This window comes from Varanus komodoensis, unplaced genomic scaffold, assembly GCF_004798865.1.
Source record: "Varanus komodoensis strain SLA01 unplaced genomic scaffold, ASM479886v1 scaffold44_3, whole genome shotgun sequence".
Lineage (NCBI taxonomy): Eukaryota > Metazoa > Chordata > Lepidosauria > Squamata > Varanidae > Varanus > Varanus komodoensis.
In genome coordinates, this window is record NW_025336010.1 from 6,026,784 (window position 1) to 6,042,057 (window position 15,274).

Genomic DNA, 15,274 nt, shown 5'->3' on the forward strand with positions numbered 1-15,274 from the left:
AGACTGTATGCTGCAGGGTAGCAAACATAGCACCGAGTCCAAGAAATGGCCAAAATGATTATCAAACAAAGTTAAGGAAGTTACTAGCAAAACAAGTTTCTTTTGGAAACTAGAAATCTTGCCCAAATAAGGGAAACAAAAACAAATATAAATTTGCACAAAAGAAATGCAAACAGAAAACAGATGCAAAGCACTATATTGAGGAATTTATCACTACTAACATTGAGGCCAACAATAAATATTTAAATACATTAGAAGCAGAAAACCAGCTATAGAAGCAGTTCAACCACTGGATAAAGGAAAATGAAAAGATTTTAGAGAAGATGAATGAGCACTTCTTGTCTGTCTTTACTGCTGGACATGCAAATACCTGAATGGATACTTTCAGGAAGGTATTCTGAGAAATTGAGTTAACTGGTGCTGACAAGAGATTACGTTATGGACCTTACTGACAACTGATTAGTAGATCCAGATAGTATCCATGCTATGTGAAATTACTGATGTTCTGTTGTCAGGATTGGACAGTGAGCACAGTAACACCAAATTTTAGAAAAGGATCCTGGAAATTATAGGCTGGTTAGCATAATGTCTGTTCCAAGTGAATTGGTAGAAAGCACTACTAAAGATTTAAAATGTGAAGAACCCAGGGTCATCCCATGAAGTTGAATCGTGAGAAGATTCGGGGCCATTTATTAAATTTGCTACTGTAAGATGGGGTGCAATGGTCACCAATTTGGATGGTTTTAAAAGGGGATTAGATCACAAGTTCATGAATAAGGTTGCCAGTGGCTACTCAATGACTATGTACAACACTTAGTATTAAAGGTGCTGTGCCTATATTCACAACACTATTCACTGTGGAACATGAATGGGATGCTACTGCCTCTTTGTGGGTTTCCTTCAGGTAGCAGGTAGGCCACAGTGTGAATAGAATGCTAGACTAGATAGGCCTTTGGTCCAATTTAGCATGGTTCTTAACATTCATAAATTGTTTTGTCATATTCTAACACTTAAAATATCATTTCTAGACTAGAAATTTAAATTGTTATGTATATACTTTTAATATTAAAAATTGTAACTTGTTTTTAAATTCCACATTTAATCACTATAATTTATACTGTTATTAGATATCTACAGTTTGCTTTGTTGCATTAAATCCCTAAAAGGTGGTATGGATTTGCTCATTAACATGGTGAATAGCTGGACTGTCCATAATATACCAGTTTAAAAGACAAAATGAATCTCCAGGGTATAAATCTATACCTTGTTACAGAGAAATTTGAGATGCACCCATGAATATAATTGAGCAGTTGTAGAAATATGAATGTCTGGTATATTATGAACATCCCAGCAGCTGCGATCGGGTATTGCCGCCTCACAGCAGTGAGGGGTGGAGGGAGAGCTTGCTATTGGAAAAATGTAGGTTAGAATTTAATTAACATCCTTTCTATGATTTTGCCAAGTCTAAAAGGGTTCTTCTTGGTTATTACAATGACTCCTTTGCCCAAATCAATGGCCCATAAAATTTGGAGCCCTTCTTTTGTGTTAGTCTTGGTTGCTAAACCTGCCACCCAGAGTGTTCCTGTTTACCTCTTTGTTAGAGATGTAATCCTATTACCTATGAAGTTCCTTCAGGAAATTACTTCCAGAGGGGTAGCCAAGTTAGCTGGTTAGAGCAGAAACAATAGAGAGTCTTGTAGTATCTTAAAGGCCTAGGCTTTCATGGGCTAAAGCCCACTTCAGATGCACCAGACAAAAGCTTGTGCAGCAATAAATGTGTAAGTATTTAAAATGTGACAATACGCTATTGTTCAAGGAATCAGTGTGCATCTTAGAGTTTTGAAAGTTAGTTGCTCAAGTTACACTGTGGGGCTCCTTGAGAATGGACGTGTCTGGGTTTGGTTTAAGATTATGTCACCAGTCCCTCACCTTTTCTTTCTTTCTTTCTTTCTTTCTTTCTTTCTTTCTTTCTTTCTTTCTTTCTTTCAACTTTGTCTTACAACAGTGGCCTTTAATCAGATTTTTTTTAATTTGCCATCGACTAAGCTGAAATACCATTTATCCCAGGCATCCAAGCTGAATTTGCAGAATTAGGACTGACCAGTCCCAAGTTTTGCTTCTATATGGGAAAACATAAACTCTTATGTAACTATGCAATAATAACTCTTTGATCAAAGCAACTCAAGCTGCAATTCTATCCCAACTTACCTGGGAGTAAACCCTATTGAACTTGTTAAGACTTTTGAGTAGACATGAATGGGAATAGGTGGCAGGCTTTGGATCTTGACTTACTAACTTACCATCAACATACAGCCAAAGTTTAGTTTAATTACTTTACCTTTATTTTTATATCTTAATTCTTGGCCTGTATTTCTGTTTTCTTTAAGAAAATACCTAATTTAAATTATTTTAATTAGGGATTCTAAATACATTTTATTTTCTTATTTAATTGATGGTTTATACCTGCCCTTTCTCATATAGTTCCTTACACCACTCAGCCTTAAAATAAATCCAATACATCTAATAAACAAAATCCTACTGGTTTTAGTACTAGTAAGTGGAGACATTCCAAGGGGCATTTTGCTCTAGGAACAAAAAAAAAAACAAGATAGTAGTCAGTCACCAGCTTATAAATTCAGTCTGTGCCTTTCCTTTTGGCTTAAAAGAGAGGGTGGTCTGGTAGCAAACTGTTACACCTGAATTCCTTGGAGAAAAAACAGGATACTACTATGAATGGACAGGTAGATTCAACAAGGTATTACACCTGGGAGTGAGAAATCTCTTAAGATTCTGTTGCTCTAGTCCTATATTCTTGTGAGTGTCCTGTGACCCCTAAGCCCAAGTTCTCAAGAAAGACCAGCTATGGAATAATCACACTGCATATGGCAGGGGTAAGGAAGCTGTGGCCTCCCTGATGTTAGACTACAACTCCTATCAGCCCCAACCAGCTTCTTTTCCACCACCTTCATGCTCCTTTGCATGTATGCATCTGCTGTAAAGCTGAGCTATAGTCTCCATTCCCTGGGGCTGTTCTGTTACTGGACTATGGCCCCCTTTCCAGCATCATGTGAAACATGGGAGTACTGTCAACTGAAAGGGAAAAGCATGTGAGCTCTCCACAGCTGGACTAATCCCTCTGCTAGAAAGTGATTGTGTGTAGTTGCTGCTACACTCATAGAAATATGTCATTTCAAGTTAACATTCCTCCTTTAAAAATAGTGTGATTAGTGCTCCAAAGTTGGGTCATCTCATTTCCATTTTCAGCTGGTTGCATTGTGCATCAGTTTCAAACCTAAATTAGCCCACTGCTGTTGGAGCAATGCCTCAAAATACTAAAATGCTGTTCCCTAAAATGGAATTCAGGTCTGGCAGACATTCTTCGTTTTCTTGTATTGTCTGTCCAACAGAGACTGCTCCTAGATGAACTTCCCCAGTTGTTACTATTTGTATTTATTATTTATTAAAATGTGCATATCCTGTTGCTCAACACAGGAACAGTTCACAGAGCAAAGTGTCCTGCCTAATGAGTTAGCTAGCTTCTGAAAGAGTGTCCCCTAATCCTTTTTTAAAGTCACCTAAGCAAGCGGCAAACATCTTGTGGAAGTGAATATCACATCTAAGCTCTGCATTGTGTGAAATACTGCATTTTGTTTATCCTGTTCCTAAGCCTCAGGCATTGTTGTAGAAGGCCTTATCTTGACATTATCTCTACTTTTCCCAATTTATTTGTACCCAGAACTCCCCTCCAGCACCTACAACCTCTCTTAAGAGTCTCTTAACAAAGGCACATATTCTACTTCCCCACTTATGTAGCTGTTTCAGCCATATCCCGTCATATAAATCATGCAGGGGTGTTGAACTTGAGATCTGCTGGCCAAATCTAGCCCTTTCGGGAGTCCCTAGATAACCATTCCATGTGCCCCCAACTGCTGGTGTTTCATGGGGTCTGATAGTCCCCCACCCCAGGTTGAAATGCCTCTCCTAAGGCTTAGTTCCTGGCGGCTAGAGCATGAAGCTAAAATATGCTGGCATTTTTGGTATTCTGGCCCCAGCACTTCTGCCTTCACTCCTGCCCACCACTGCTATGTAGCCCCCAGGAGATCCTTCGAAATGGAATTCAGCCCTTAAGGGTGAAAAGGGATCAACAGCCCTGATAGACCTGCTCCGTATTCATGAGGAATGCCATCCATTCTCTCTCCTGGCAATAAATCACTTAAGTTCATTTCACCGAAGATGGGCTCAATGCCAGTTTTCATTCAGACTAGTGTAATGTTGCCTTATCTTTCCCAGCATATCATTGAAAAAATGGGCCTGTAAGGTGGCAGCTCCGGGTAGGGTTACATTTTGCACGCAGGCACCCTGATCCAGCTTATTAAGCTGTTATTTATTGCTCTGTGTACAAATTCCAAGGCTAGACTGATGGTTGGTGGAGTCAGCAACAACTTAACCAAGGCAAGGCAACATGGGAAAACTAAGGATCACTTGATCTGCTGTTATTCCTAACACGATTGTATTGCAGGCAGTGGTAAATCTGTTGGCCTTGTAACAGGCTTATCTTAGGCCTGCTTTACACAGGAGGATAGTAAAGTGGATGGTGCCTCTTCAGACTATGGAGAGGGCACTGTGTCTTCTTCCTTCTCCAAGTGAAATGTTTCCTGCAACTGGAAATGTCACCAGTGTATCGGGGATGGGGATGGAGGTTGTTTTTACCTCCAGGAGCATTCAAAACTCTGACCGCTTCTAGAGCCTTGCCATTAGCACTCTCCACTTTACCACTTCAGGCCTCTGCAGCCTCAGCCCAACCATCCCAAGACCAGAGCACCAGTCTGTGGCATGCAGAAACAGTGGTGTGAGGTGAAGGGGGCAGACGGCTACTGCTCGCCTATCCTGTCCAGGCAGACATGGTGCCCTGGGTTTCAGAGGGATTTCTTTCTCCATCTCAGTGGGCCTCTGGAGGGCACCACCCTGGAGAAGGCAGGGCTAGGTGAAGAGAAGAGGGACACCTTTGGAAGAGCAAAAGCCCACTCACCCTGGAGCTCTGGCACACAGATGGCCAGGAGCAGGTGGACCCCGCCTGGCCTCAACAGCTGCGAAGCGCATTGTTAGCAGAGGGCGGCTTCCCCAGGCAGCCTCCTGCTCTCGCGTGGGCTGGCTGCTGTTCCCAGCCTGCTAGGGATGGCTCTTTATCAGTCCCATCATCGTGACGCAGATGGACAGATCTAGCTGGCTCCTTCGGGGATCCTGGCACAGAGAGGGAAGAGTGGTTAATAAACAGAGGGATACAAATGGGCGACAATTAACTTTTCAGGTTCTATTGTGGGCGACCAAGGTCACTGGGACGCAACGTGGTGACACAGCAGAGGCTGCGGAGTGCCTCTGGAATGGCTGGAGGTTCTTGGCAGGCAGACATGATTAGCAGAGATGTTTGGCTGCCACTTGGAAGGGGGATGAAAACGTACTAGGCACTTTTCTGAGTTAGCAGTGCTGGCAGTCTACAACTCTCACAGCCCCTTCCCATTGGCCATGCTGGCTGTGGCTGATGGGAATTGTGGTCCTAATCCCCTAGCCCAGAGTGGACCCCCAATGTGCTCCACAGTGTTGCTGAGGGTAGTGCTGGGGAAGGGATGTGTGGGAATTCCTCTCATCTGCTTCGCAGCCTGTCAGAAAAGCGATCAAAATGGGGAAGAGGGCACACAGGGAGCACCTGGACTGCAGGCTGAACAGGTGCACAGGTGAGGCCATTAATGAATGAAGCAGCCCATTTCTGTTCAAAGTATAGCACTTCTAAATTTGAATCAATACATATAAATTAACGTGTGGTTCTTACATTTATATCCCACCTTTCCTCCAAGGAACCCAAGGTTGTGTAGTCTACCTCCGTTTTATCCTACACCCTGGGGTAGGTAGAGCAGTCCATGACTGACACAATGTTATCAAGGGAGCTTCATGGCAAAGTGGGGAGTCGTGCACACTAAACACTACAATTATTACTCTTTTATGCCCTTTGTTTGTTCATTTTTTAAAATGATGCCCCCTTTTTGGTAATCCATGACTCCCTTTTTGATAATTCACACCTTTCTCCTGGAGAGTCATCTATCATCCCAGAGCTACCCTGAGTCCTAACAAATACCTTAGGCTTTGCTTTCAAATACAGCTGGTTCCATTTTATGTTGTCTGCCTCAGGAGAAGGTTCACATCAAACAACAAAATGTGTTCAATAGCCAAGTCTGGTACAATAGTAAGCATCACATTAGACTCCCTTCATCTCTTGTTTTAAGAGAAGTAACCTTGCAACCTTATACATGTCCACTATTGTGTTCAGGGAGCTCCCACTTCCCAGGGAAATGGGACAGGACTGCAGCCTATTTTTCTAATTTTTAGCATAAAACACAGTTTATATATCATCTCTGTATTGACACCTATTTCTTTTGTTAAATGTTTGCTTGTGATATTTTGTGGATTTACAGATAGGCTAGCCTGATCTAAAATGCAGTCATAAAGGGAAGTTTTAAAACACTTTGTTCGGCACATTGCCACGGATCCTTAGAAAGCATTTGCTTTTTCACTTACATTGTGATTGGCTGTGCACATCATGCCCTCACGCCACCTTTTCCAAAAAGGATTGCACCACATGTGAGGCAGTGGCACTGCTAGAAGCAGACGGAGGTGGCGGTGCTTGGAGGAAGAGTGTGCTGCACTGGGATCACGGGTGCCTGAATTCGGCCCCTGGACAGGGACAGCTTGACCAAATCAGTACAGGTGCTAGTAACCTCCAAGTAGGGCTGTGGGTAAGGCCAGTCCAGAAGCTCAACTATTGTCAGGAGCTGCTGCTCTCCAGCATGAGAGAATTGTGCCACCAAGCCAGATTTAAGATTTTGGTAGTGCAGAAAGCCCAAAGCAACTTAGGTCTAGGCTACCCAAAGGAGCACCTTTTCTCCTGCCAATCCACCTGGACACTGAGAACATCAGGTGGGATGCTGGGGGTGGTTCCACATGGGCCTGTGATCTGACCGAAGGCCACCCAGAGAACTTTCAATGTGGGGCCTCCATTCCTGCGAAAGTGCCTCCCTCCAGGGCCAGGCAGGCAACCTTTCATTGCTTTCCATGCCTCCTGAGAAACCTTTATTTCAACTGCCCAGTCACCATTGTACTAATCCTGTTTTAAGATAACTGTTTTATTCTTTCTCTGTGTTCTACTTCTCATCATTTACCTCTCCAGAATCTGTTTGGATGTGAAGCTGTATCTAAATAGTCATTACATAAATGCATCCTCCATTTAGCCATGAAGCTCACTGGGTTGGGTAGAATGAGGGAAGCAAGAACTGGACCACTTTGATCTGTCTGCAGGCATGTACCCACATGAAAATCAAGCAACCATGCACAGCCCACCACAGAGCTATCTTTGCTGGTGCTGGGTTGTAGTGTGCGGGTGTGGGGGTGGTAGAGTATCCAAAAGCAATCAAAGTGATGCAAGACTCTTAAAAGTCCCTCCCACCCTCCCACCTTCTCATTGCAGTTGGCTGAATTCTCGCTTGCTCCTCATCAAACCTCCATCATAACAATACATTCTGTAAAATCAGCTCCCCCACACACACATTTTTTCCTTTTCAGGAGCTGTACTGAAAACTTTTCAGGAGCTGTACTTCCCTGTCCTTAAATTATGGAAATATGGGGGGAACACAACAGCAGCAACTGGGCCACTTATGAAGCTGCTATGCAAAGCCTAGATTCAACTCAAAGTGCTTGAGTCTAACTATGGGTTGCATCCAAAGCTGTCATTCCAACAGAACAAAGCTGCTACTGCTTACGGAAACACTGACTTCTTCTTTGTCCAAGTGTCTAATACTTAAATTCCTCTTGCACAGGCAGCATTGTACAAGGCATGCCACAAACTTGTGCAAAGTGTCCTCAAACATACTACAACATTATAAGGCTAGGCAGCGCTTGCCCTGTTGTTCTGCTAGTAGTTGTGCAACAACCAGAATGTGAATTTTCTGCTACTATAACCATGGACATAACCCAGTGTCTTGCTCCAGTCTAATATCTTTGAGCACACACAAGGGGAACTACTGATGAGAAATCCATCAACAGTCATGATGGTTTTGTTGGGGTCTTGAGGCCATAATCCAGCAATTTGACTACACCTTCCAATAGTTTTATGAACTTACCCGTCCTTTTCAGCTGTTGTTGGTGGGAATAATTCATTGTTCTAGACCCCATAATACCCTTTTGAAAATACATCCAAACTCCCTTCCACTACTCTGCACAATACCCAGCCCAGCACACCTATGTCAGAAAGATACCTACTGGGCTTTAAGGCAGTAGCCGGGCCCCTTCCTTCAGAAAGCACTCAGGGTTACTGAGTCAGAAGAGAGCAGCCACCTTCTGTCATAAGCCTGCCATTATGACATCATGATACCTGGCATTATTGTCAAGGCCTCAGGGAGGGAGAGGCAGGAAAGAGTCAGGAGTGGGTTCTGCTTTTATTTTTTCCTAGGTAAATTTAGAAGCTGTGAATATACAGGACATGGCGGGCAGGGGCACAGAATAGCCAACTGGTCAGTATTTTCAGCCCGGTTTGAGGAGTGGGGACATTTAGATTCTTAGTCTACACCACATAGGAATACTGTGCTGGATCAGAAAGTAGGTCTGTCTAGTGCATCATCTGGTTTACATTATGGCCAACCAGCTGCTCTTAGGAAACCCAAAGTAGACCATGAATGCCATAGCATTCTCCTCATCTCCTCCAGTGACTTGTGTGCATACATATGCAATCTTTGATCCTGGAGGTTACATATTGCTATCAGAACTGGAAGCCATTGGTAGCCTTCTCCTTCATGTATTTGCTTAATCCCCTTTTAAAACCAACCAAATTGTTGGACATCACTATCTTGCGGTAGTGAATTTCATGGTTTATAAGAAGTGCTGTAGGAAGCAGCTTCTTTGACCTGTTCTCAGTCTACCACCAGTTGTTTGGGATGACCCCAAGTTCTAGCATTTTGAAAAAGGAAGACAAATATCTCCCTATCCACTTTCTCCAAACCATGCATAGCTTTATACACTTTTCTAATGCCTCCCTTTTTTCATCTTTAAGCAAAGAAGTCCTAGCAGTTGTAACTTTTCCCCACATGTTGATCAGCCCTCAATTGTTTTTGCTATCCATTATGCACTTTTTCCAGCTCTACAATATACTCTTTTAGAAGTGATGATCATACCTTTACATTGTCTGCTGAATGTGATTGCATGCAGATTTATATAAGGGCAATATGGTATTGGCAGGTTTAGCTTCGATTCCTGAGCATACTTTACATGGAATTTGCCCTTTTTTATAGCAGCTGCACTCTGGATCAACATTTGTATGAAGCTGTCCACCATAACCTCAAGCTCTCTTCCTTGCTCAGTCACTGCTAGTTCAGACTCCATCATTTAGATGAAAACGTGGGATTTTTTGCCCAAAAGAGTTTCACTTTACACTTGGTTACATTGAACTGCATTTGCCATTTTGACACCCACTGGCCACATTTGGAGGGATCCTTTTGAGCTTTTAACCATCCCTTTTTGTTTTAACCATCCTAAATAACTTGGTACAGCAGCACACTTGGCCATCTCATGGTGCGCTCCTAGTTCCCAATTTATGAGCAGGCCAAAAAGCATTGGTCCCAGTACAGATCCCTGTTTATATTCCTCCGCTGGGAGAATTTATTGTTTATTCCAACTGCTTTCTGTTCTCTGCTTTAAGCAGATACTGATCCATCTCATTCTATAACTGCTAAGTTGGCTCAACAATCTTTGGTAAGGTACTTTGTCAGAAGCATTTTGTAGTTCAGTAAACATCAATCAATTCACACTGCCCACATTTACTAAAATCCTCAATAAACCATAAAATTTTACTGAGACAGGACTCACCTATGCAGAAGTCATATGGAGTCTTTCTCAGAAGGACTTGCCATTCTGTACGCTTACTCATTTATCTTTAATAATGCTTTCAACCAATTTATCTGAAACAGACATTAAGTTAACTGGCCTGTAATTTCCAAGATCACAACCCGCTCACATTCCTTTTTAAAAATCGGCATCACATTGGTCATTCTCCAGTCTATTTTTGTAAACTGTCCAGAGACTTTTTGTATTGGGATGGCATATAAAAGTTTTAAATAAACAAACAAAAACATTTTTGCTAGATGTGCAAGCACATGCAGCAAGGAATAGTTTATCAATTCATTGCCCTTTCTGTCCCCCAGATTTTGTTCCCTTCCTTTCTGCTGGACATTCTGGAAGATCCAAGAGCCTGCACATTCATTAGTCTGGGTCACAACAGAAGTTGAAGGGAACACGGAAGCCTTATCGAATGCCAGTTAGGTAAGCAGAAGGCCATGACTGTGGAACGTGATGGGTTTTCTGTGGATTTTCTCTGAGGAGTAATGAATGAGGAACACTTGCTAAAAAGAGATTGAGAGGTTGCCTTGTTAGCATAATTGGTATTTGATTTGGATTCAAAGTTGTTTTACCATTCACAAAAAGAGCAGTAGTAGTGATGAATTCACCAACTCCTGCTCCCCACATCCTCCACAAGGGTCCCACAAGCCACAGGTGTTTTGGAGGTTTTGGAACAAGAAGGCAAGCAAGTCTCATTCTGTGAATATGAATGAGGTAAGAATTACTGTCAGGAAAGAAAGGCAAGACTTAGGATGCAAGATCATACCTTCATCTGCCCACATGTCAGCATATAAGGAATTTAGTGATCAAGAAAGTTCAGTTTGAATGAAGTACTGCTAAAAATGATGGCCAATCCCTGACCTGAACTGGGCATTTTCAGATAGTCCCTGCTGCTGCCTAAGACAAAGCTGACTACTCTTTGAAGTGATCCTCATGCAGAACTGCAACTGGGCCCTGCATGAGGGCAGTGTCTCCCCAAACATAGCATGTTTTGCTTAGAGGAAGTACAGAATTTGTTAACTCTGCATTTTGCAGATGGTTAGGTGCTTTTTGTTCCATCATCTGCTCACTAATGGAATGGAATTACATTTTGTGCAAATGCATTAATATGACATGTGAATTCACCCTTCCAAAAATGCACACATCTCTCAAAATAGGTTTGCACTATAGTCTATTGGGAGAAATAGATATTTTTGTTCCGTTTTCTCCATTTTTGTATTTTTCCACAACTAAATTTGCATATAATTACAGAAAGTTTCTTTTAAAAGGTCTGGAAGTCTGCAGAATTTGTGTGACTTGGGAAGAGGTAGTCCACTGTGGAATTCATGGGTGGGTAGAAAGATTAAACCAGTTTCAGTCTGTTCTGGACTTCTTCATCATCCCCACACTCATGGAGGTGGTACAGGGATGGCTGACTGGAAAATCCATCTTCTAATCCTACAGAACATTCTACCAGGAGTATTCAAGGTGTTGGTGATGACCTATAAAGCCCTAAACGGCTTGGGTCCTGGTTACCTGAAGGAGCGCTTGCATCCATATATGCCCAGCCGCCCCTTGAGATCGGCGGGGGAGGCCCTTCTCCGGGAACCCTCCGTGAAAGAAATTAGGAGGGTGGGTACTTGGAGGAAGGCTTTCTCTGCGGTGGCGCCTAACTTATGGAACGCGCTCCCCAGAGAGGTCCGCCTGGCGCCGTCGTTATTTGTTTTTCGGCGCCAGGCGAAGACCTTTTTATTCAAGCAGCATTTTAACTGTTAATATTATTGGATTTTATCTGGCCAGGGCGGCTTATTTTATACTGTATTTTTGTATTTTTAATTTAATGTTTATATTCATGATTTATATTAAAATTATTTTAACTTATTGTTGTAAGCCGCCCCGAGGCTTCGGCGAATGGGGCAGCATAAAAATGTTTTAATAAATAAATTAAATAAATAAATTTATCACTGCACTTTGGGGAGCAAGGAGAGGAAATGTCCATGAGTTGGCAATTCTTTAAATGCCACAAGATTTCAGTGTGAAATGAAGCTAATTCTTAACATTGTAATTCCCTGGATCTTGCACCTGTCCTTCTGAAACCTTTCTAATTAGCTCTTTTTAAACATCCCATGATGGTCAGTGGGAAGCAGAAAACCTAGATTCCTAGATCTTGATTTGGGATCAGTTCCTAATGATTTAAATGACCTAAGGCCTAATAACCTTAAAGCAATCTAAGAAAAATTGGGCTGTTTTCCAAAGCAAAACTCCAGGGGGGAGGGGGGGTGCATTGGGAAAAATATGGAAACATATGCAGTTAACTCAGTAGCTTTGTAACTATTGTTTGAATAAACTGTATGTTTGAATTTAATGTACAAACATAATTTTACAAGTAAAACAAATTATACAGAATACATGTTCAATTCTTACTTTGCATCTGACTAAAAGTAACTTCAGCGAGTAGTTCCTGAAAAACCTGATTATTTTAGAAACCAGAAAAAAGAGCTGGAGACCAGGGAAAAAGTCATGCTGCTTACCTGTAACTGTCGTTCGAGTGGTCATCTGTGCAGTCACAAATAATGGGTACTGCGCCTGTGCAGTGCCTGTTGTTGGCCAGAATACCCACACTACAATGGTTTTTGGCAGGAACTCTGCACCCCTCCCCCCTGGTGCTACATAAGGCGGAGCGCCCGCCATTTTCCTCAGTCTCTGGAGACCGGCAGATCGTTCCCTAGCAGAGCATGCCATCTAGTAAAGGAGTCAATAGAAAGAGACTACCATCCCATCCCTCGACACCGAGTGAGGCCGGAGGGCGAGTTGTGTGATTGCACAGATGACCACTTGAAGAATGACAGTTACAGGTACGCAACCTGACTTTCTTCTTCGTGGTCTCTGTGCATCACACATAATGGGTGATTAGCAAGCTTCACTCATAGTAGGTGGGTCGGTATCATCAGTGAAGGATGGATGAAAGGACGGACTGTCCGAAGGAGCAATCTTGCCTGGCTTGGATGTCCAGCCTATAGTGTCTGGTAAAGGTACAGGGAGTTGTCCATGTAGCAGCTTTACAAATGTCCAACAGTGGGACGCCCGATGAGACCGCCATGGCTCTGGTAGAATGACCCCTAGGGGTAACGGGAAGATCTATCTTGGCCAGCTGGTAAGCCAGTTCAATAGTCTGTACTATCCATTTCGATAGTCTCTGGGCAAAGAGAGGTGCACCCTTGTCAGGTTTGGAGTATTTGACGAATAGGCGTTTAGTTTTCCTGAAACTCTCTGTGCGTGACTGATAGAAAGCTAGGCACTAACGCACATCAAGGGAATGGAGAGATTTCTCTATCAGGGTGGATGGGGACAGGAAGAATGCTGGAAGCACAATGTCCTGGTTAACGTGAAATGCTATGGCCACCTTAGGAAGAAACGCCGGATCTGTACGCAGAACTACCTTCCCCTTGTGGAAGTTAAGGTATGGTGGATCCACACGGAGGGCGGAAAGTTCACTTGCCCTTCTCGCTGAGGTTATGGCAACCAAGAAGGCTACTTTCCAAGATAGCAATCTTAAATCCGTCATTGCGAGGGGTTCGAAAGGAGCTTTGGTGAGTGCATGGAGAACTACCAATAGACTCCAAGTCAGTACCGACGGTCGGACTGGAGGATGGAGATTTTGTAATCCCTTAAGGAAGCGCTGGATGAGCATGTGAGAAAACACGGATGAACCCAACAGAGGGCCGCGGAAATGGGATATAGCTGTGTGTAGACCTTGACAGAGGTAGGTTTAAGTCCAGACTGGTGCAAAGAAAGCAAGAAAGGAAGGATGTTATCGATAGAAGCTAATTCTGGAGTAAAACAGTTCGCTTCCACAAATGTGGTGAAACGTTCCACTTCGCCTCATATGACCTACGAGTGGATGGTCTAAGGGCAGACTGTAGGATGAACTCGATCTCCTATAGAGATGATGCAGCTTCGGAGGAGAGTCGAGTGAGCTCCTCTGGTACCGACTGGTGCTCTGGCGTCGGAACCGAGGTGTCTTGTCAAAGTCTGTGAGGGTTGGTAGAGGTAGTGTAGGAGCCACACGGTAAGGTTGAGGGTGTTGAGGTCGGGATAAAGAATCGTCCCCCTCCCCTGTGTAATTAGGTGAGGGATGCATGGCAGATGAAAGAACGTATGTCTTGACAGCCTGAGAGCGGTCGGGAACCAGGGTTGACGGGGCCACCATGGTGTAATGAGAATGACCCTTGCTCGGTCCCGGGCAGCCTTCTCCAGGGTGCAGGTAATCAGTGGAATCAGTGGAAAGGCGTACAGGAATGAATCCGACCAACTCAGCATCAGGGAATCCCCTAATAAGTTCAGACCCGTTCCCGCTCTAGAGCAATACGTCTTGCATTTTGAATTCGAAGCTGTGGCAAATAGGTCTGATGTCGGGGTACCCCACCAGGTAAACAAGTCTCTGCAAATTTGGTTGTCCAATTCCCACTCATGGGTTGACGACATCTTTCTGCTCAAGGTATCTGCTTCTTGATTGTGTACTCCCGCTAGATGGATTGCTGTGAGCAAAATCCCTCTGGGGATACACCAGTCCCAAATCTGTATGGATAGATGGGTCAATGGTACCGACTTTGTACCGCCCTGTTTGTAAAGATAAAAAACGGTAACTGTGTTGTTGGAGGCCACCTGTACTGATCGGCCTCTCTGAACCTGGACGGCTACTGAACAAAGTCTGTCCATTTGGGTCTGTGGTAAAAATGCTGATGCTCAGACTGAATTGAGTTGTGCTCCGATGAACTCGATGACCTGTGAAGGAGTGAGACAGGACTTTTCGGTATTAATAATGAGCTCCAAGTCCTCCAGGAGAGTGCACGTAAGGCGAACGTCTGCAACAAGTCGGTCCCGAGACAGGGAAATGATGAGCCAATCGTCTAAATATGGATAAATTTGAACACCTTGTTGACGAAGGTGAGCACATATCAGAGCCATGCACTTTGTAAATACCCTGCGGGCTGTGGCAATTCCGAAGGGGAGGACATTATATTCAAAAATGTAGGCGCCAACTGTAAATCGGAGAAACCTCCTATAAAACGGATGGATACCTATATGGAAATAGGCATCCTTCAGATCAATGGATGCAAACCAATCTTCTCTCTCTAGCAGGGGAAGGATATTTTGCAAGGTGGTCATACGGAATTTCTTAGTTGTAATAAAGGCATTGATGCCCCTTAGATCAAATATGGGGCGTAAGCCACCATCCCTCTTCGGTACCGTAAAATATCTAGAGTAGAAACCGCAGGGTCCATCGGAATGGGAGAGTTGTCGGATTGCTCCCTTATGAAGTAGCTGGGATACTTCTTCTCTAAGAATTTCCAATGAG

At 43.5% G+C, this 15,274-nt stretch overlaps 1 long non-coding RNA gene across 2 annotated transcripts in view; it reads left to right on the top strand.

The window, feature by feature from the left end:
* Window positions 1-15,274, top strand: part of LOC123030306 — a 30,868-nt gene that overhangs the window by 2,143 nt on the left and 13,451 nt on the right. For both annotated transcript variants that reach the window (XR_006416078.1, XR_006416077.1), the window contains exon 2: window positions 10,242-10,359. This is a non-coding gene — a long non-coding RNA (uncharacterized LOC123030306). The remainder of the gene's footprint in view (window positions 1-10,241; window positions 10,360-15,274) is intronic.